Consider the following 20,985-nt stretch of genomic DNA (forward strand, 5'->3'; position numbering starts at 1 on the left):
TACAGCCTAGTACAGCCTAGTGCAGCCTAGTACAGCCTAGTCCATCTTAGTACAGCCTAGTCCACCCTAGTACAGCCTAGTGCAGCCTAGTGCAGTCTAGGCCAGCCTAGTCCAGCCTAGTACAGCCTAGTCCACCCTAGTCCAGCCTAGTGCAGCCTAGTCCAGCCTAGACCAGCCTAGTCCAGACTTGAGAAGCCTAGTCCAGCCTAGAGCAGCCTAGTCCAGCCTGGGAAAGGCTAGAATAGGGTCTACTAGGCTCTTGTCAGCCCTGTAGGTCCTCACGCTTGAGATGAACCACTGTAGTGTGTACACAGGCCATAGTTTTTACATGAGTTTGGGTGCACGGCCAATAGTTTTACATAGACTATAGTACAGTAATGTCCTGTAGGGCCACAGTATGCTATGGGAAACAGTGTTTCTGATATAGTGACCTCCCGCCTAGTACAGCCTAGTACAGCCTAGTGCAGCCTAGTACAGCCTAGTCCATCTTAGTACAGCCTAGTCCACCCTAGTACAGCCTAGTGCAGCCTAGTGCAGCCTAGGCCAGCCTAGTCCAGCCTAGTACAGCCTAGTCCACCCTAGTACAGCCTAGTCCAGCCTAGTGCAGCCTAGTCCAGCCTAGACCAGCCTAGTCCAGCCTAGTCCAGACTTGAGAAGCCTAGTCCAGCCTAGAGCAGCCTAGTCCAGCCTGGGAAAGGCTAGAATAGGGTCTACTAGGCTCTTGTCAGCCCTGTAGGTCCTCACGCTTGAGATGAACCACTGTAGTGTGTACACAGGCCATAGTACAGCCTAGTCTACCCTAGTACAGCCTAGTCCAGCCTAGTGCAGCCTAGTCCAGCCTAGACCAGCCTAGTCCAGCCTAGTCCAGACTTGAGAAGCCTAGTCCAGCCTAGAGCAGCCTAGTCCAGCCTGGGAAAGGCTAGAATAGGGTCTACTAGGCTCTTGTCAGCCCTGTAGGTCCTCACGCTTGAGATGAACCACTGTAGTGTACAGCCTAGTGCAGCCTAGTGCAGCCTAGGCCAGCCTAGTCCAGCCTAGTACAGCCTAGTCCACCCTAGTACAGCCTAGTCCAGCCTAGTGCAGCCTAGTCCAGCCTAGACCAGCCTAGTCCAGCCTAGTCCAGATTTGAGAAGCCTAGTCCAGCCTAGAGCAGCCTAGTCCAGCCTGGGAAAGGCTAGAATAGGGTCTACTAGGCTCTTGTCAGCCCTGTAGGTCCTCACGCTTGAGATGAACTACTGTGTACACAGGCCATAGTTTTTACATGAGTTTGGGTGCACGGCCAATAGTTTTACATAGGCTATAGTACAGTTGTGACACTGCCACATAAAATGTGAAATGTGAAACAATGTATTTCCTGGCCTGGTAGTAGTATGAAAGAAAATTAAACATACTGGGGGAATAACAGGGGAATATGTTTGTGAAACCAAGGTTGAATATTTAACACTGAAATGTAGTGTACGGATATACAAGATAATGTGTTGTGTGTAATTGAACGAGGGTCATCAATGTTCTGTTATGACAAGGGTTGATCACAAGGGGAGCTGTGGGGAAATGTGTGTGAGAAATATTGCCAGGAAACTATAAAAGACCAGGAAGTGAGGCGCCGAGCCTGGGTTCCATTTTGGGCAGTAAGGAGAGAGTTTGGTGTTGCTAGTTTTTTTGCCAAACAGACTCTTTTAAAGGCCAATACTATGCCAATTCAGAGGTAAAACGCAAGAAATGCCGGTCTGACCGAAGAACTTTGCCAAGAGAAAGGAAATAAAGTTTGGTAGGCCAGCTTCTGAGGCTTGGAAGCTCTGTCAAACAAACAGGGCTGGTGAACAAAGGACCCAGCGGACCACGCCCGACTTAAAGGTTGGGTGAGCAGCATATATTTTTTCATCTTTCCGGTAAGCAAGGCATTGCCTTTTTGTTTTGTACATTTTTTGGACTGTTTAAATTGAACAGAAGAGGATCTACAGCAGTTGGATTAATCTGGATACTCTGAGTACTTTTTTCGGGATTACTTTTGGAACACTGACTTTGGGGGCACCTTTAAAGGGACATTGCAGGGGATAATTTGAAGGGACTGGAACATTTAATTTACTTTTTGAAGGGATTGATTGCCCAGTTTGTATGATTTTGGTTTGATTCGATCTGTAAATATTATAAAGACCAGCCATTTCACCTAAAGGGAAATAGTTTTGCGTTTTCCTTGTGCTCTTTACTACTGTTCATTTCCAGTATCTAGATTTACTGTCGCAGGTACAGGACCTTTATTTATTTATTTTATTTTATATAACTCAGACTTATATGCCAATAGGCCTGATTGTTATACAGTAATGTCTCGTACAGCCTAGTCCAGCCTAGTACATCCTAGTCCAGCCTAGTCCAGCCTAGTACAGCTTAGTACAGCCTAGTACAGCCTAGTGCAGCCTAGTACAGCCTAGTCCATCTTAGTACAGCCTAGTCCACCCTAGTACAGCCTAGTGCAGCCTAGTGCAGTCTAGGCCAGCCGCCTAGTCCACCCTAGTCCAGCCTAGTACAGCCTAGTCCAGCCTAGACCAGCCTAGTCCAGCCTAGTCCAGACTTGAGAAGCCTAGTCCAGCCTAGAGCAGCCTAGTCCAGCCTGGGAAAGGCTAGAATAGGGTCTACTAGGCTCTTGTCAGCCCTGTAGGTCCTCACGCTTGAGATGAACCACTGTAGTGTGTACACAGGCCATAGTTTTTACATGAGTTTGGGTGCACGGCCAATAGTTTTACATAGACTATAGTACAGTAATGTCCTGTAGGGCCACAGTATGCTATGGGAAACAGTGTTTCTGATATAGTGACCTCCCGCCTAGTACAGCCTAGTGCAGCCTAGTACAGCCTAGTCCATCTTAGTACAGCCTAGTCCACCCTAGTACAGCCTAGTGCAGCCTAGTGCAGCCTAGGCCAGCCTAGTCCAGCCTAGTACAGCCTAGTCCACCCTAGTACAGCCTAGTCCAGCCTAGTGCAGCCTAGTCCAGCCTAGACCAGCCTAGTCCAGCCTAGTCCAGACTTGAGAAGCCTAGTCCAGCCTAGAGCAGCCTAGTCCAGCCTGGGAAAGGCTAGAATAGGGTCTACTAGGCTCTTGTCAGCCCTGTAGGTCCTCACGCTTGAGATGAACCACTGTAGTGTGTACACAGGCCATAGTACAGCCTAGTCCACCCTAGTACAGCCTAGTCCAGCCTAGTGCAGCCTAGTCCAGCCTAGACCAGCCTAGTCCAGCCTAGTCCAGACTTGAGAAGCCTAGTCCAGCCTAGAGCAGCCTAGTCCAGCCTGGGAAAGGCTAGAATAGGGTCTACTAGGCTCTTGTCAGCCCTGTAGGTCCTCACGCTTGAGATTAACCACTGTAGTGTACAGCCTAGTGCAGCCTAGTGCAGCCTAGGCCAGCCTAGTCCAGCCTAGTACAGCCTAGTCCACCCTAGTACAGCCTAGTCCAGCCTAGTGCAGCCTAGTCCAGCCTAGACCAGCCTAGTCCAGCCTAGTCCAGATTTGAGAAGCCTAGTCCAGCCTAGAGCAGCCTAGTCCAGCCTGGGAAAGGCTAGAATAGGGTCTACTAGGCTCTTGTCAGCCCTGTAGGTCCTCACGCTTGAGATGAACCACTGTAGTGTGTACACAGGCCATAGTTTTTACATGAGTTTGGGTGCACGGCCAATAGTTTTACATAGACTATAGTACAGTAATGTCCTGTAGGGCCACAGTATGCTATGGGAAACAGTGTTTCTGATATAGTGACCTCCCGTGGACCCGCACGCACGCACGCACGCACGCACGCACGCAGAGCAGCCTAGTCCAGCCTAGTTCAGCCTAGTCCAGCATATTTTGTTGGTCTATTGGTAAACTATTGGTCGTGCACACACATGTAAAAACTATTGCCTGTGTACACAGTGGTTATTCCCAAGTGCGAAAAGGTTCAGGACTCACAAGAGCCTATAGTACAGCTTAATAGAGTCTATTAGAGTCCAGTACAGCCTAGTACACCCTATTCTAGCCTATTCCAGCCTGATCCAGCCTAGTATAGCTTAGTATAGCCATCTAAATACCCCCCCTCCTAGTCTATTCTCCCACTAGGCTGGACTAGGCTAGACGTGGCTGTACCAGACCCTACTGGCCTCTAATAGGCTGTTTTCGGCTCTAGTAGACTGTGCTAGGCTGTACTAGGGTCTATTAGGCTGTACGAGGCAGTAAAGTACTATAGCCTAGAAATGTCCATGTAAAACTATTGGCCATGCACACAAACTCCTGTAAAAACTATTGCCCGTGTACACAGTGGTTATTTCAAGTGCGAGGAACTACAGGGCTGACAAGAGTCTAGTACAGCCTAGTACACCCTATTCTAGCCCTTTCCAGCCCGATCCAACCTAGTATAGCCTAGTACAGCCATCTAAATACCCCTCTCTCCAAGTCTATTCTCCCACTAGGCTGGACTAAGCTAAACTTGTGTGTACAAGGCTGTACTAGACTCTACTGGGCTCCAATAGGCTGTTTTCGGCTCTAGCAGACTGTACTAGGCTCTATTAGGCTGTACGAGGCAGTAAAGTACTATATCCTAGAAATGTTCATGTAAAACTATTGGCCGTGCACACAAACTCCTGTAAAAACTATTGCCCGTGTACACAGTGGTTATTTCAAGTGCGAGGAACTGCAGGGCTGACAAGAGTCTAGTACAACCTATTCTAGCCTATTCCAGCCTGATGTAGCCTAGTATAGCCTAGTACAGCCATCTAAATACCCCCCCCTCCTAGTCTATTCTCCCACTAGGCTGGATTAAGCTAAACGTGGGTGTACAAGGCTGTACTAGACTCTACTGGGCTCCAATAGGCTGTTTCCGGCTCTAGCAGACTGTACTAGGCTCTATTAGGCTGTACGAGGCAGTAAAGTACTATAGCGTAGAAATGTTCATGTAAAACTATTGGCCGTGCACACAAACTCCTGTAAAAACTATTGCCCGTGTACACAGTGGTTATTCCCAAGTGCGAGGAACTACAGGGCTGACAAGAGCCTAGTACAGCCTAATAGAGGCTATTAGAGTCTAGCACAGCCTAGTACACCCCATTCTAGCCTTTTCCAGCCTGATCCAACCTAGTATAATCTAGTACAGCCACCAAAATACCCCCCTCTCCTAGTATATTCTCCCACTAGGCTGGACTAGGCTAGACGTGGGTGTACATGGCTGTACCAGACCCTACTGGCCTCTAATAGGCTGTTTTCGGCTCTAGTAGACTGTGCTAGGCTGTACTAGGGTCTATTAGGCTGTACGAGGCAGTAAAGTACTATAGCCTAGAAATGTTCATGTAAAACTATTGGCCGTGCACACAAACTCCTGTAAAAACTATTGCCCGTGTACACAGTAGTTATTTCAAGTGCGAGGAACTACAGGGCTGACAAGAGTCTAGTACAGCCTAGTACACCCTATTCTAGCCCTTTCCAGCCCGATCCAACCTAGTATAGCCTAGTACAGCCATCTCAATACCCCTCTCTCCAAGTCTATTCTCCCACTAGGCTGGACTAAGCTAAACTTGGGTGTACAAGGCTGTACTAGACTCTACTGGGCTCCAATAGGCTGTTTTCGGCTCTAGCAGACTGTACTAGGCTCTATTAGGCTGTACGAGGCAGTAAAGTACTATAGCCTAGAAATGTTCATGTAAAACTATTGGCCGTGCACACAAACTCCTGTAAAAACTATTGCCCGTGTACACAGTGGTTATTTCAAGTGCGAGGAACTGCAGGGCTGACAAGAGTCTAGTACACCCTATTCTAGCCTATTCCAGCCTGATGTAGCCTAGTATAGCCTAGTACAGCCATCTAAATACCCCCCCCCCCCCCCCCCCCCCCCTCCTAGTCTATTCTCCCACTAGGCTGGATTAAGCTAAACGTGGGTGTACAAGGCTGTACTAGACTCTACTGGGCTCCAATAGGCTGTTTCCGGCTCTGGCAGACTGTACTAGGCTCTATTAGGCTGTACGAGGCAGTAAAGTACTATAGCCTAGAAATGTTCATGTAAAACTATTGGCCGTGCACACAAACTCCTGTAAAAACTATTGCCCGTGTACACAGTGGTTATTCCCAAGTGCGAGGAACTACAGGGCTGACAAGAGCCTAGTACAGCCTAATAGAGGCTATTAGAGTCTAGCACAGCCTAGTACACCCCATTGTAGCCTTTTCCAGCCTGATCCAACCTAGTATAGCCTAGTACAGCCACCAAAATACCCCCCCCTCCAAGTCTATTCTCCCACTAGGCTGGACTAGGCTAGACGTGGGTGTACATGGCTGTACTAGACTCTACTGGCCTCTAATAGGCTGTTTTCCGGCTCTAGTAGACTGTGCTAGGCTGTACTAGGGTCTATTAGGCTGTACGAGGCAGTAAAGTACTATAGCCTAGAAATGTTCATGTAAAACTATTGGCCGTGCACACAAACTCCTGTAAAAACTATTGCCCGTGTACACAGTGGTTATTCCCAAGTGCGAGGAACTACAGGGCTGACAAGAGCCTAGTACAGCCTAATAGAGGCTATTAGAGTCTAGCACAGCCTAGTACACCCCATTCTAGCCTTTTCCAGCCTGATCCAACCTAGTATAATCTAGTACAGCCACCAAAATACCCCCCTCTCCTAGTATATTCTCCCACTAGGCTGGACTAGGCTAGACGTGGGTGTACATGGCTGTACCAGACCCTACTGGCCTCTAATAGGCTGTTTTCGGCTCTAGTAGACTGTGCTAGGCTGTACTAGGGTCTATTAGGCTGTACGAGGCAGTAAAGTACTATAGCCTAGAAATGTTCATGTAAAACTATTGGCCGTGCACACAAACTCCTGTAAAAACTATTGCCCGTGTACACAGTAGTTATTTCAAGTGCGAGGAACTACAGGGCTGACAAGAGTCTAGTACAGCCTAGTACACCCTATTCTAGCCCTTTCCAGCCCGATCCAACCTAGTATAGCCTAGTACAGCCATCTCAATACCCCTCTCTCCAAGTCTATTCTCCCACTAGGCTGGACTAAGCTAAACTTGGGTGTACAAGGCTGTACTAGACTCTACTGGGCTCCAATAGGCTGTTTTCGGCTCTAGCAGACTGTACTAGGCTCTATTAGGCTGTACGAGGCAGTAAAGTACTATAGCCTAGAAATGTTCATGTAAAACTATTGGCCGTGCACACAAACTCCTGTAAAAACTATTGCCCGTGTACACAGTGGTTATTTCAAGTGCGAGGAACTGCAGGGCTGACAAGAGTCTAGTACACCCTATTCTAGCCTATTCCAGCCTGATGTAGCCTAGTATAGCCTAGTACAGCCATCTAAATACCCCCCCCCCCCCCCCCCCCCCCCTCCTAGTCTATTCTCCCACTAGGCTGGATTAAGCTAAACGTGGGTGTACAAGGCTGTACTAGACTCTACTGGGCTCCAATAGGCTGTTTCCGGCTCTGGCAGACTGTACTAGGCTCTATTAGGCTGTACGAGGCAGTAAAGTACTATAGCCTAGAAATGTTCATGTAAAACTATTGGCCGTGCACACAAACTCCTGTAAAAACTATTGCCCGTGTACACAGTGGTTATTCCCAAGTGCGAGGAACTACAGGGCTGACAAGAGCCTAGTACAGCCTAATAGAGGCTATTAGAGTCTAGCACAGCCTAGTACACCCCATTGTAGCCTTTTCCAGCCTGATCCAACCTAGTATAGCCTAGTACAGCCACCAAAATACCCCCCCCTCCAAGTCTATTCTCCCACTAGGCTGGACTAGGCTAGACGTGGGTGTACATGGCTGTACTAGACTCTACTGGCCTCTAATAGGCTGTTTTCCGGCTCTAGTAGACTGTGCTAGGCTGTACTAGGGTCTATTAGGCTGTACGAGGCAGTAAAGTACTATAGCCTAGAAATGTTCATGTAAAACTATTGGCCGTGCACACAAACTCCTGTAAAAACTATTGCCCGTGTACACAGTGGTTATTCCCAAGTGCGAGGAACTACAGGGCTGACAAGAGCCTAGTACAGCCTAATAGAGGCTATTAGAGTCTAGCACAGCCTACTACACCCCATTCTAGCCTTTTCCAGCCTGATCCAACCTAGTATAGCCTATTACAGCCACCAAAATACCCCCCTCTCCAAGTCTATTCTCCCACTAGGCTGGACTAGGCAGGACGTGTGTGTACAAGGCTGTACTAGACTCTACTGGCCTCTAATAGGCTGTTTTCGGCTCTAGTAGACTGTGCTAGGCTGTACTAGGGTCTATTATGCTGTACAAGCCACAGTACTATAGCGTAGAAATGTTCATGTCAAACTATTGGCCATGCACACAAACTCCTGTAAAAACTATTGCCCGTGTACACAGTGGTTATTTCAAGTGCGAGGAACTGCAGGGCTGACAAGAGTCTAGTACACCCTATTCTAGCCTATTCCAGCCTGATGTAGCCTAGTATAGCCTAGTACAGCCATCTAAATACCCCCCCTCCTAGTCTATTCTCCCACTAGGCTGGATTAAGCTAAACGTGGGTGTACAAGGCTGTACTAGACTCTACTGGGCTCCAATAGGCTGTTTCCATCTCTAGCAGACTGTACTAGGCTCTATTAGGCTGTACGAGGCAGTAAAGTACTATAGCCTAGAAATGTTCATGTAAAACTATTGGCCGTGCACACAAACTCCTGTAAAAACTATTGCCTGTGTACACAGTGGTTATTCCCAAGTGCGAGGAACTACAGGGCTGACAAAAGCCTAGTACAGCCTAATAGAGGCTATTAGAGTCTAGCACAGCCTAGTACACCCCATTCTAGCCTTTTCCAGCCTGATCCAACCTAGTATAGCCTAGTACAGCCACCAAAATACCCCCCTCTCCAAGTCTATTCTCCCACTAGGCTGGACGTGTGTGTACAAGGCTGTACTAGACTCTACTGGCCTCTAATAGGCTGTTTTCGGCTCTAGTAGACTGTGCTAGGCTGTACTAGGGTCTATTCAGCTGTACGAGGCACAGTACTATAGCGTAGAAATGTTCATGTAAAACTATTGGCCGTGCACACAAAGTCATGTAAAAACTATTGCCCGTGTACACAGTGGTTATTTCAAGTGCGAGGAACTACAGGGCTGACAAGAGCCTAGTACAGCCTAATAGAGGCTATTAGAGTCTAGCACAGCCTAGTACACCCCATTCTAGCCTGATCCAACCTAGTATAGCCTATAGTACAGACACAAATACCCCACTCTCCAAGTCTATTCTCCCACTAGGCTGGACTAGGCTAGACGTGGGTGTACATGGCTGTACTAGACTACTAGGCTCTAATAGGCTGTTTTCGGTTCTAGTAGACTGTGCTAGGCTGTACTAGGGTCTATTAGGCTGTACGAGGCAGTAAAGTACCCTAGTAGACCCTTGACGATCCTTCATTAACTGTGTGTGTTTGTTTGTTTGTTTGTTTGTTTGTTTGTTTGTTTGTTTGTTTGTTTGTTTGTTTGTTTGTTTGTTTGTTTGTTTGTTTGTTTGTTTGTTTGTTTGTTTGTGTGTGTGTGTGTGTGTGTGTGTGTGTGTGTGTGTGTGTGTGTGTGTGTGTGTGTGCCATGCACACAAACTCCTGTAAAAACTATTGTCCGTGTACACAGTGGTTATTTCAAGTGCGAGGAACTACAGGGCTGACAAGAGCCTAGTACAGCCTAGTACACCCTATTCTAGCCCTTTCCAGCCTGATCCAGCCTAGTATATCTTAGTATAGCCATCTAAATACCCCTCTCCCCTAGTCTATTCTCCCACTAGGTTGGACTAGGCTAGACGTGGGTGTACATGGCTGTACTAGACTCTACTGGCCTCTAATAGGCTGTTTTCGGCTCAAGTAGACTGTGCTAGGCTGTACTAGGGTATATTAGGCTGTACAACGCAGTACAGTACTATAGCGTAGAAATGTTCATGTAAAACTATTGGCCATGCACACAAACTCCTGTAAAAACTATTGTCCGTGTACACAGTGGTTATTTCAAGTGCGAGGAACTACAGGGCTGACAAGAGCCTAGTACAGCCTAGTACACCCTATTCTAGTATATACTCCTAGTTTATCCTAGTATACCCATCTAAATACCCCTCTCTCCTAGTCTATTCTCCCACTAGGTTGGACTAGGCTAGACGTGGGTGTACATGGCTGTACTAGACTCTACTGGGCTTTAATAGGCTGTTTTCGGCTCTAGTAGACTGTGCTAGGCTGTACTAGGGTCTATTAAGCTGTATGAGGCAGTAAAGTACTATACCTAGAAATGTTCATGTAAAACTTTTGGCCGTGCACACTAACTCCTTTAAAAACGATTGCCCGTGTACATAGTGGTTATTCCCAAGTGCGAATTATTCCCCAGCCTAATAGAGGCTATTAGAGTCTAGCACAGCCTAGTACACCCCATTCTAGCCTGATCCAACCTAGTATAGCCTAGTACAGACACAAATACCCCACTCTCCAAGTCTATTCTCCCACTAGGCTGGACTAGGCTAGACGTGGGTGTACATGGCTGTACTAGACTACTAGGCTCTAATAGGCTGTTTTCGGTTCTAGTAGACTGTGCTAGGCTGTACTAGGGTCTATTAGGCTGTACGAGGCAGTAAAGTACCCTAGTAGACCCTTGACGATCCTTCATTAACTGTGTGTGTGTGTGTGTGTGTGTGTGTGCCAAATGGACCCTTACGAGAACCAAATGGACCCTTACACCTGTAAGCGTCCATTTGGTTACATTCGTACCCTCTCAGAGTTAAGGGGGTGCTTACAAATAAAACATTTGAGAACCACTTGTACTTATTGGACTCATAATGTATATGGAGATCTCTGTATCTGCCTGTCTGCCTGTGTCTAGTGAAAACTGACTGTGAAAAGTGTACTGGTTAAGTAATCAACCAGGCAGGGTGGGGTTGCCATGGCAATCAATTGGCTGAGGCAGAGGCTGGGAATTCTACAGGTGAGGGGACTTAAGCTAATTAGGTCCACTGGCAGAGCCTGACCAAAGCCTTTTGTGGTGTTTCTCCAGCTGGAATAGGCTAGACTACTAGACTAGGGTGTACGGCTGTACTAGACTATATTTTACACGCACGCACGCACGCACGCACGCACGCACGCACGCACGCACAGTTACATGGCTATACTAGGCTGGATCTGGTTGGGAAAGGCTAGAATAGGGTCTACTAGGCTGTACTGGACTATAATAGGCTCCATTAGGCTGTACTAGGCTCTTGTCAGCCCTGTAGGTCCTCACGCTTGAGATGAACCACTGTGTACACAGGCCATAGTTTTTACATGAGTTTGGGTGCACGGCCAATAGTTTTACATAGGCTATAGTACAGTAATGTCTCCTACAGCCTAATAGAGCCTAGTACAGGCTGTATTAGGCTATACTATGCTTGATCCTGCTGGAATAGGCTAGACTAGGGTGTACTACGCTGTACTGGACTCTAATAGGCTGTACTAGGCTCTTGTCAGCCCTGTAGCTCCTCACACTTGAAATTAACCACTGTGTACACAGGCAATAGATTTTACATGAGTTTGTGTGCACGGCCAATAGTTTTGAACGTGTGCGTGTGTGTGTGTGTGTGTGTAAGTGTGTGTGTGTGTGCGTGCGTGCGTGCGTGCGTGCGTGCGTGCGTGCGTGCGAGGAGTAGAGTAGCTTTGCCCTTACACCTGTAAGCGTCCATTTGGTTCCATTCGTACCCTCTCAGAGTTAAGGGGGTGCTTACAAATAAAACATTTGAGAACCACTTGTACTTATTGGACTCATAATGTATATGGAGATCTCTGTATCTGCCTGTCTGCCTGTGTCTAGTGAAAACTGACTGTGAAAAGTGTACTGGTTAAGTAATCAACCAGGCAGGTGTGGGGTTGCCATGGCAATCAATTGGCTGAGGCAGAGGCTGGGAATTCTACAGGTGAGGGGACTTAGGCTAATTAGGTCCACTGGCAGAGCCTGACCAAAGCCTTTTGTGGTGTTTCTCCAGCTGGAATAGGCTAGACTACTAGACTAGGGTGTACGGCTGTACTAGACTATATTTTACACGCACGCACGCACGCACGCACGCACGCACGCACGCACGCACAGTTAGATGGCTATACTAGGCTGGATCTGGTTGGGAAAGGCTAGAATAGGGTCTACTAGGCTGTACTGGACTATAATAGGCTCCATTAGGCCCTCACGCTTGAGATGAACCACTGTGTACACAGGCCATAGTTTTTACATGAGTTTGGGTGCACGGCCAATAGTTTTACATAGGCTATAGTACAGTAATGTCTCCTACAGCCTAATAGAGCCTAGTACAGGCTGTATGTATTAGGCTATACTATGCTTGATCCTGCTGGAATAGGCTAGACTAGGGTGTACTACGCTGTACTGGACTCTAATAGGCTGTACTAGGCTCTTGTCAGCCCTGTAGCTCCTCACACTTGAAATTAACCACTGTGTACACAGGCAATAGATTTTACATGAGTTTGTGTGCACGGCCAATAGTTTTGAACGTGTGCGCGTGTGTGTGTGTGTGTGTGTATGTGTGTGCGTGTGTGCGTGTGTGCGTGCGTGCGTGCGTGCGTGCGTGCGTGCGTGCGTGCGTGCGAGGAGTAGAGTAGCTTTGCCCTTACACCTGTAAGCGTCCATTTGGTTCCATTCGTACCCTCTCAGAGTTAAGGGGGTGCTTACAAATAAAACATTTGAGAACCACTTGTACTTATTGGACTCATAATGTATATGGAGATCTCTGTATCTGCCTGTCTGCCTGTGTCTAGTGAAAACTGACTGTGAAAAGTGTACTGGTTAAGTAATCAACCAGGCAGGGTGGGGTTGCCATGGCAATCAATTGGCTGAGGCAGAGGCTGGGAATTCTACAGGTGAGGGGACTTAAGCTAATTAGGTCCACTGGCAGAGCCTGACCAAAGCCTTTTGTGGTGTTTCTCCAGCTGGAATAGGCTAGACTACTAGACTAGGGTGTACGGCTGTACTAGACTATATTTTACACGCACGCACGCACGCACGCACGCACGCACGCACGCACGCACGCACGCATGCACGCACAGTTAGATGGCTATACTAGGCTGGATCTGGTTGGGAAAGGCTAGAATAGGGTCTACTAGGCTGTACTGGACTATAATAGGCTCCATTAGGCTGTACTAGGCTCTTGTCAGCGCTGTAGGTCCTCACGCTTGAGATGAACCACTGTGTACACAGGCCATAGTTTTTACATGAGTTTGGGTGCACGGCCAATAGTTTTACATAGGCTATAGTACAGTAATGTCTCCTACAGCCTAATAGAGCCTAGTACAGGCTGTATTAGGCTATACTATGCTTGATCCTGCTGGAATAGGCTAGACTAGGGTGTACTACGCTGTACTGGACTCTAATAGGCTGTACTAGGCTCTTGTCAGCCCTGTAGCTCCTCACACTTGAAATGAACCACTGTGTACACGGGCAATAGTTTTTACATATGTTTGTGTGCACGGCCAATAGGCTATAGTACAGTAATGTCTCGTACAGCCTAATAGAGCCTAGTCCAGCCTACTAGAGCTGAATACAGCCTATTAGAGCCCAGTAGTCTAGTACAGCCTAGTATACCCACGTCTAGCCTAGTGTGGAGAATAGACTAGGAGAGGGGGGGAAGTTATATGGCTGTACTAGGCTATACTACGCTTGATCCGGCTAGACTAGGGTGTACTACGCTGTACTAGACTCTAATAGGCTCCATTAGGCTGTACTAGGCTCTTGTCAGCCCTGTAGTTCCTCACACTTGGGAATAACCACTGTGTACACGGCCAATAGTTTTTACAGGAGTGTGTGTGCATGGCCAATAGTTTTACATGAACATTTCTAGGATATAGTACTCTACTGCCTCGTACAGCCTAATAGACCCTAGTACAAACTAGCACAGTCTACTAGAGCCAAAAACAGCATATTAGAGCCCAGTAGAGTCTAGGACAGTCATGTACACCCACATCTAGCCTAGTCCAGCCTAGTGAGAGAATAGACTTGGAGAGGGGGGATTTTGGTGGCTGTACTAGGCTATACTAGGCTGGATCAGGCTGGAATAGGCTAGAATGCAGTGTACTAGGCTGCACTGGACTCTAATTGGCCCTATTAGGCTGTACCAGGCTCTTGTCAGCCCTGTAGTTCCACGCACTTGAGGTTAACCACTGCGTACACAGGCAATAGTTTTTACATGAGTTTGTGTGCTCGGACAATAGTTGTACATGGAACATTTCTAGGCTTTTGTACTTTACTGCCTTGTAAAGCCTAATATACCCTAGTACAGCCTAGCACAGTCTACTAGAGTCAAAAACAGCCTATTAGAGCCTTGTAGAGTCTAGTACAGCCATGTACACCCACGTCTAGCCTAGTCCAACCTAGTGGGAGAATAGACTTGGAGAGAGGGGTATTTAGATGGCTGTACTAGGCTATACTAGGCTGGATCAGGCCGGAATAGGCTAGAATAGGGTGTACTAGGCTGTACTAGGCTCTTGTCAGCCCTGTATTTCCTTGCACTTGGGAATAACCACTGTGTACACGGGCAATAGTTTTTACAGGAGTTAGTGTGCACGGCCAATAGTTTTACATGAACATTTCTAGGTATAGTACTTTACTGCCTCGTACAGCCTAATAGACCCTAGTACAGCCTAGCACAGTCTACTAGAGCCAAAAACAGCCTATTAGAGCCCAGCAGAGCCTAGTCCAGCCTAGTGGGAGAATAGACTTGGAGAGAGGGGTATTTTGGTGGCTGTACTAGGCTATACTAGACTGGATCAGGCTGGAATAGGCTAGAATGTGGTGTCTAATAGGCCCTATTAGGCTGTACCAGGCTCTTGTCAGCCATGTAGTTCACGCACTTGAGGTTAACCACTGCGTAAGCAGGCAATAGTTTGTACATGAGTTTGTGTGCACGGACAATAGTTGTAAATGGAACATTTCTAGGCTTTTGTAAAGCCTAATATACCCTAGTACAGCCTAGTACAGTCTACTAGAGCCAAAAACAACCTTAGAGCCCAGTAGAGTCTAGGACAGCCATGTACACCCACGTCTAGCCTAGTCCAACCTAGTGGGAGAATAGACTAGGATGGGGGGGGGGGGGTATTTAGATGGCTGTACTAGGCTGGAACAGGCTGGAATAGGCTAGAATAGGGTGTACTAGGCTGTACTAGACTTTAATAGGCTCCATTAAGCTGTACTAGGCACTTGGGAATAGCCACTGTGTGCACGGCCAATAGTTTTACATGAACATTTCTAGACTTTAATGGCTGTAATAGACTTGTCCGTGATAAGAGCTTCTCTTCACACGGGTGGGATTGTTTTCTATTAGCCTGCCGTGTACACCATTCTTTTTCTGTGTGACTGCCATGCAGGCAAACACGTGTGGCTCAGCCAGGAATGGTGTGCTTATCAAAATATTTCCATTATGCGTTACCATGGCGAGGTATTTCGCAATAAACGATGTCCAAAACCCATCAAGGACCCCAGGGGGTCCCCAAACCACACTTTGATAACCAGTGTTGGACCTCATCGAGACCCATCAAGGACCCCAGTGGGTCCCCGAACCACACTTTGATAACCAGTGTTGGACCTCATTGAGACCCATCAAGGACCCCATGGGGTCCCCGAACCACACTTTGATAACCAGTGTTGGACCTCATCGAGACCCATCAAGGACCCCATGGGGTCCCCGAACCACACTTTGATAACCAGTGTTGGACCTCATCGAGACCCATCAAGGACCCCAGGGGGTCCCCGGACCACACTTTGATAACCAGTGTTGGACCTCATCGAAACCTATCAAGGACCCCAAGGGGTCCCCGAACCACACTTTGATAACCAGTGAAGGACCCCATCGAGACCCATCAAGGACCCCATGGGGTCCCCGAACCACACTTTGATAACCAGTGTTGGACCTGATCGAAACCTATCAAGGACCCCAGGGGGTCCCCGGACCACACTTTGATAACCAGTGTTGGACCTCATCGAAACCTATCAAGGACCCCAAAGGGTCCCCGAACCACACTTTGATAACCAGTGAAGGACCCCATCGAGACCCATCAAGGACCCCATGGGGTCCCCGAACCACACTTTGATAACCAGTGTTGGACCTCATCGAGACCCATCAAGGACCCCATGGGGTCCCCGAACCACACTTTGCTAACCAGTGTTGGACCCCATCGAGACCCATCAAGGACCCCATGGGGTCCCCGAACCACACTTTGATAACCAGCGTTGGACCCCATCGAGACCCATCAAGGACCCCATGGGGTCCCCGAACCACACTTTGATAACCAGCGTTGGACCCCATCGAGACCCATCAAGGACCCCATGGGGTCCCCGAACCACACTTTGATAACCAGCGTTGGACCCCATCGAGACCCATCAAGGACCCCATGGGGTCCCCGAACCACACTTTGATAACCAGCGTTGGACCTCATCGAAACCCATCAAGGACCCCAAGGGGTCCCCGAACCACACTTTGATAACCAGTGAAGGACCCCATCGAGACCCATCAAGGACCCCAGGGGGTCCCCGGACCACACTTTGATAACCAGTGTTGGACCTCATCGAGACCCATCAAGGACCCCATGGGGTCCCCGAACCACACTTTGATAACCAGTGTTGGACCTCATCGAGACCCATCAAGGACCCCATGGGGTCCCCGAACCACACTTTGATAACCAGTGTTGGACCCCATCGAGACCCATCAAGGACCCCATGGGGTCCCCGAACCACACTTTGATAACCAGTGAAGGACCCCATCGAGACCCATCAAGGACCCCAGGGGGTCCCCGAACCACACTTTGATAACCAGCGTTGGACCCCATCGAGACCCATCAAGGACCCCAGGGGGTCCCCGAACCACACTTTGATAACCAGTGTTGGACCCCATCGAGACCCATCAAGGACCCCATGGGGTCCCCGAACCACACTTTGATAACCAGCGTTGGACCCCATCGAGACCCATCAAGGACCCCAGGGGGTCCCCGTACCACACTTTGATAACCAGCGTTGGACCCCATCGAGACCCATCAAGGACCCCATGGGGTCCCCGAACCACACTTTGTTAACCAGCGTTGGACCCCACCGAGACCCATCAAGGACCCCATGGGGTCCCTGAACCACACTTTGATAACCAGCGTTGGACCCCATCGAGACCCATCAAGGACCCCATGGGGTAACCGAACCACACTTTGATAACCAGCGTTGGACCCCATCGAGACCCATCAAGGACCCCTGGGGGTCCCCGAACCACACTTTGATAACCAGCGTTGGACCCCATCGAGACCCATCAAGGACCCCATGGGGGTCCCCGAACCACACTTTGATAACCAGCGTTGGACCCCATCGAGACCCATCAAGGACCCCATGGGGGTCCCCGAACCACACTTTGATAACCAGCGTTGGACCCCATCGAGATCCATCAAGGACCCCATGGGGGTCCCCGAACCACACTTTGATAACCAGTGTTGGACCACATCGAAACCTATCAAGGATCCCAGGGGGTCCCCGAACCACACTTAAGTGTTGGACCCCATAGAAAGTCCTTTCTAGGCTGGAGTAGGCTAGACTATGGCTCTCTGCTGCCCCCCGTTGACAAAATGTTGTAAACACAGACAGGTTCACGAAAAGCAGTGGCGCGTGTTCACGCTCCGGATGAACTATGGGAAGTGTTCCCTGCCGGGTGCACCGGCACTAGTTTGTATACGGGCCATAGTTTCTTACCATTGAAACAACCTGCTGTGAACACCACTTTAATTGTTATTATTATTATTATTATTATTACTATTATTATTATTATTATTATTTCAAAACACTTTCAAAAAACATTCCCAATAAAACCAAAAAAAATTCATGAATTTAAAATGAATTCAATTGTTTTTCTTCAATAATTTCATGTAGAAATAAAATTAAAATCAAAGAAATTAAATAAATTAGAAAACAAATGTTTAAGATGTAGTGAAAATAGCCGATCTACAAGTTCACAACGCGGCGCGCTGCCGCGCGAACCACGAACCACTCTCAGCCAATAGCCTTGCGTAGCGTTATTAATATCACTGCATGCGTGGATATTAGTCTCAGTATTAGATTACTTTTTTCGCAATGTCCCGCCCCATATGTGAATACTGGGCCCTGGTTGGTTATAGCCGGGTTCCAGACGAATCTGGTTGGTCCTCCCACAATTGAGAGGGGCCAGACTTAATCTGCCGGGGGCGATATGCATGGCAAAGGCAGATGATGGCTGGCTACGCGAGGCTACTCAACCAACCCGAATGATCAATCACAAAGCACGTGCACGCACATACACACGCACACACACACACACACACGCACGCACTGCCCTGGACGCATGCCTGGATACACACTTACTGGAAGGGGAAGTCAGGCCTTGAAGCTGTCGTATATTATGACATCAGCCGCAGAAAAGGCGACACCATTTATCACTGGCCACCAAACATGAAGACAATCATAACATCCTGACAGGAAAATCTTGTGGAAGATATTCAGATGGGGGCGCTCATAAAAAAAACTATTAAAAAAAGTGTGTCTCATTGACAGTGGGCAGTGGCCTGAGATAGTTGACCCTGCATGAATGCAGCGTATAGGCCAAAAAAATGATCACATTATAATTCTGGTTGTAGTGTATCATCATCATCATCATGAACACTATGACGACCCCCCAAAACAACACCAAAGGGAGATGAGCAACTCTTTCCAGGGATCAGACACATGCAGGTCCAAAAAGGGTCAAGTCGGTGCCATTTCCTGTCGGAGCACGAGGATCTCTGGCAGCCTTTTATATAGGAGAAGACCTGCTCTCACTTTTTTTTTTTTTTTTTTTTACTCGCCCTATTGTGCTGCCTTTGTCTTTATGTCAAGGAGAGCATGGACGTGGGCCAAGCCTGTCCAAAAAGGGCCTTCCTCTTTTCACACCCACCCCCGAAAGCACCTGCCCTCCTCACTGAAGCATGGCAGGGAAACGCCAACGGGGAGAACAATGGAGACCGGGGGGTGGGGGGGCTCTTTCCAAGACGCTCCTCCTCGTCACCTGTTCCAGCGGCCTCCGACTGCCCCGTCACTCAAACATAGTATATAGCTGCCCTCTCCAAAAGCCCATAGAGGGCACGCCCGTATAATGAGCCTCATGCCAGCCTCGCTCGCGCTCACTTTTTCCTCTCCGCCCATCTCTCCTCTCCCGCCGCCCCCCCCAGAGGTCAAGAGAAGGGGATATCCCAACAGGAAATGGCTGAGCTCTGAAGGAGGAACTCTTGAGGGGGGAGCTTTTTTTTTTCTCTCTCTCTCGCCGTGATCCAGGGTACTATTGCTGTTATGTAATGGAAGACTTTGGGTGGCTATAAGGAGATATCAAAAGAGACTAAAACCTTTCCACCTCTTCTTCCCCCTGGATGATTTTCAAACTTTTTTTTTAAGCCATTTTGGGGGCGGGAACCCCTTTTGGTGTTTTTTTTAATGTTTTTTTTTGTGGCTTTCGCCTTTATTTTATATTTTTTATGGAGGGACAGACAGTAGGCTGACAGGAAATGGGGAGAGAGATGGGGGGGGGAAGACATGCAGTAAAGGCCGTCGGGATCGGGAGTCGAACCCGCGGCACACTGCCAGACTGGATTACCAGCCAAGGTGCCTGGACCGCTGAGCCATGGCCCAGGCCCCCTTTTGGTGTTTTAAACATCGTGTTATAATTTAGCTATTGAAAAATAGCAGATCTACAAGCTCGTAGCGTGGCACCGAGTGCCGCTCTACGAGCTTGTATAGGTCTGCTATTTTTGAAAAAATCGTGAAAACGTGGCGCAAATTTGGAATGGAACAACATATTTTCAGATGGGGGTCGGGGACCAATTTACATATAATCTTTGGGGTCCTTGATATGAAATATTGAGCACCTACCACTGAAACATGGGTACTTCAGAAAACTAATGGGCCTAAATGGGTTAAGAAAGTTGGTGCTTGTCAGTGAAGTGAGCATTGTGTCTTACATCGACATGTTTTAGTCCGTCTCCACGACGTAGGATTAGAAGTGTCCTATACCCGTCTTAATGTTGGCTCCCAACGAGCAGTCGAGAATTTTATAGACATAGTTTAACGCGGGTTGTAAACCGAAGTCCGCGATATAACTGTAAACCCTGAAAATCCGAACATGTCATACACATTGTCCACTCACCCAATAAAATGAAATACGCTTGTCCATCACTTCACGCATTGCATTACTCACTGCGACAAGGATTGTAGAAATCCCCTTCTGGCTGGCTGGCTTTACAACAAGCCTAGTAAAACAGGATACATATGGTATCAAATCGAGAGAATGTTATTGACATATAGATATGATGAGCGATCGCAGAGAACCCTTAAGCATTATTATAGCTCGTAGCGTGGCACCGAGTGCCGAGTGACAAGCTTGTAGATCTGCTATTTTTGAAAAATCGTGAAAATGTGGCGCAAATCTTTCAATATATATTCTTTCAGAGTGAACATTTTTAACTCAAATCTTTGCTTCTGGGGGGGGGGTCCCTGGAACAACATATTTTCAGATGGGGGTCGGCAGCCAATTACATTATAGTTTTTGGGGTCCTTGACATGAAAAACATTGAGAACCACTGACATAGAAACATAGGTTTATCAGAAAGGGCACCTTGGCTGGTAATCCAGTCTGGCAGTGTGCCGCGGGTTCCACTCCCGATCCCGATGGCCTTCGCTGCGTGTCACCCCCCCCCCCATCTCTCTCCCCCCCATTTCCTGTCAGCCTACTGTATACCCATCGCTCTATTAAAAAAAAAAAATCACACCCGTGTGAAGTGAGGGGCGCTGTTATCATCTTACATCAATTACAACATGTTTGTTTTAAGCAACGGGTGCTAATGTTTGTTTTAGTCCTCAAAACAAACAAATGTCTCTTTATCGTCTATGGCGTTTTCTTAACCCATTCTGGACGGGAACCCGTTTTGGTGTTTTAACTAAGCATGTTATACTTTAGCTATTGAAAAATAGCAGTTCTACAAGCTCGTAGCGCGC

The sequence above is a fragment of the Electrona antarctica genome (genome assembly GCF_951216825.1).
Source record: "Electrona antarctica genome assembly, chromosome: 19".
NCBI classification, from domain to species: Eukaryota; Metazoa; Chordata; class Actinopteri; order Myctophiformes; family Myctophidae; genus Electrona; species Electrona antarctica.